The sequence below is a fragment of the Ambystoma mexicanum genome, chromosome 6q, assembly GCF_040938575.1.
Source record: "Ambystoma mexicanum isolate Mex_15411 chromosome 6q, UKY_AmexF1_1, whole genome shotgun sequence".
Taxonomy (NCBI): domain Eukaryota; kingdom Metazoa; phylum Chordata; class Amphibia; order Caudata; family Ambystomatidae; genus Ambystoma; species Ambystoma mexicanum.
The window spans coordinates 939,859,205-939,861,486 of record NC_090937.1 but is presented as its reverse complement, the minus strand read 5'-3'; the positions used below and the strand labels follow the sequence as shown (position 1 = coordinate 939,861,486).

The 2,282-nt window shown below is 48.7% G+C and overlaps 1 non-coding gene across 1 annotated transcript; it reads right to left on the bottom strand.

Moving 5' to 3' along the window:
• Positions 1-526: 526 nt before the first annotated feature.
• LOC138517249 (U1 spliceosomal RNA) lies at positions 527-688 on the bottom strand. Its single transcript, XR_011282459.1, has one exon. It is a non-coding gene; the product is annotated as a U1 spliceosomal RNA (small nuclear RNA).
• Positions 689-2,282: the final 1,594 nt, after the last annotated feature.

Here is a 2,282-nt window from a genome sequence, read left to right as displayed (position 1 = left end):
ATTTTCAAATATGGGGTTGAAATGGTGCATTTTACAGCAGAAAAGGTAACCAAAAAGACATACGTTTACAATCAGTTCTAAAGGGGAACATGAACATTCCATGTCACCAACAGCAGAAAAGAACATTTTACAACACAACACATTTTAATGATCAATGTGTCCACAGTGTAAGACAGCACTGTCACTGATGTAACACATTGTCATGCTGGTTGTACCCAAAATATGCCCCTGTAGCAACATGTCTATGCTGGCTGTTCCCAAATTTAGGCCAGCATTGTCCTGTACAAAGCATGATTGATGCTGCATGTGCAGTGTGCCCAATACATATGGCAGCTTATCTCTGTAATACACATTACTTCTGTGGTTATGGTGATGAAAGAAGCATAATTCAATTCAACAGATAAAATGTGGAAAAGCAATCACCCAAAGGTGAACCTAATTGATGAAACGCAATGTGAGCACAATCTTAAAGTATGCAACCTAGCAAGCCTAGTGCACACTTTACCTTTTCTTTCACCAATAAATCAGGGGGAGAGCGCAAACGCAGTCCCCCACTACCAGAAATAATGCAGTTGTGTATCCTGCATTTGGGAACATAGCAGGGGTCAGCAAATCCGATGTGCAATGAGTAAGCCTCACCCTGGGAGATCTGCCCTTGAGATCAGATTCTCCCCTGCCAGCTAAGTATGAGTTGCATGCAAGAGGGCAGGGGTTGGGTCAGTTCTGGGAAGCCCCGCTAAGTGAGGGTGAGAAGGCAGGCCCTGACCCAGCCCCAACCCCCAACACCCCCCGGAAGCTCTGAGCATCTGCAGAGCTGCCTGTCCCGCATGTAGGGGGAAGCTCCAGCAGGCAGAGCCCAGCAGAAGAGCAGAATGTAGCGCAGTTCCTTTCTCCCATCAGGCCCTGCTCGGCCCGAGATTTGTTTAAATAGCAGGATGGCTCGAGCAGGCCTGTTGCAGTCTGCCCACTGGCCTGTCGGCCCCACAAGGGCCCATGGCCCTCCTGAGCAGAGCTGCTCAGCGCTGGCCCCATTGACACCATCATAATCATCCTGGACCTCGACGCTCCACCACCCCTGAATCTCAGAGTTCTGCTCAATGACAATGCTGAAGCTTTGACATCTTTGCTGTAACCATATGCCGTGTTGTGTCAGCCGAGCCTGCACAGCGCCAAAGGCAAGTATTCCCTTGTCCGTGCCCAGAGGTCACTGAGTCTTCCAGTGCCATCCACTTGGCACGGCCTACTGTTCCCAGCGTTTTCTACCCGCAAATCAGCACCACTGCCAAACAGAAGTGCATCATTGGGGCCCATCGCTGCTGCTCTCCAACTTGACCCCGCCCAGCGCAAAGGCACCCATGCTTCTGGTCTGATGCTGAAAAGCCTGGTTCTGCTGAGATCCGAAAGACAAGAACTAAGGTATTTTGGTAACACAGTACTATTGTTTTTTGTGTTGCAACTGTATCAGCTCACACCTCTCCTGAGGGGTATAGGCTGCCCTCAGACTGCGCTACCAAAAGAGTGAAAATAAGTTATACCTGTTGGGCTTGCCTGTTTCACTTTTATGATTGGGATCACTGCTGCATGGGTATTAAGCGCGTTATAAATAACCTATCATATCAGATCATATCATAGATCACAGATCAAGATCATAAGCAACTTCCAGAAACCTTGGCATGTGGTCCACTGAGGCCCATTTGCAGGTTCCAGTGTGTTATTGGGGCACTACTAGGGTAACATATTGTGCTGTACATGTGGTATTCGCCATGCTTTGATACCCCACTGGCCACATCTATAATGTCCAATGTAGTTGGTATAATGCATGTACATTTTCATCAATCCGCACTGTGCTTAGAGGTAAAAGTAACTGAGCTCCCGCTGTTCTTCTTTGTCTCGAGACAAGGAAAAAAAGCACTGCAAATGTTAAGTTTCTCAGCTGATCAAGGTTCATCTTTGGTGACATTCGCAATTCAAAAGAACGATTTTTGGGGCAGACAGGCTGTGTCGCCGCAACCCCTGCTAAACATATGTCCAGACATGACAAACCTTGAAAGTAACTCCACACAATGGCCCTCTGAGCATCGGCCCACGGCTAATCAGGGGTTCAGGAATCCACTGTGCTGCCCACGCCGAGAGGAACTCTCCTGTCCGCATAATCCTTCGCCCGGGCCAGCACTCTCTTCTTGTCATGATCTCTGCTTCCAAAAGGTCAGGACTTACCCAACTCCCTTGGAAGCAGACCCATAACCCAGGTTCCGAGTGCCAGCCAGTCCCAATTGGGACCT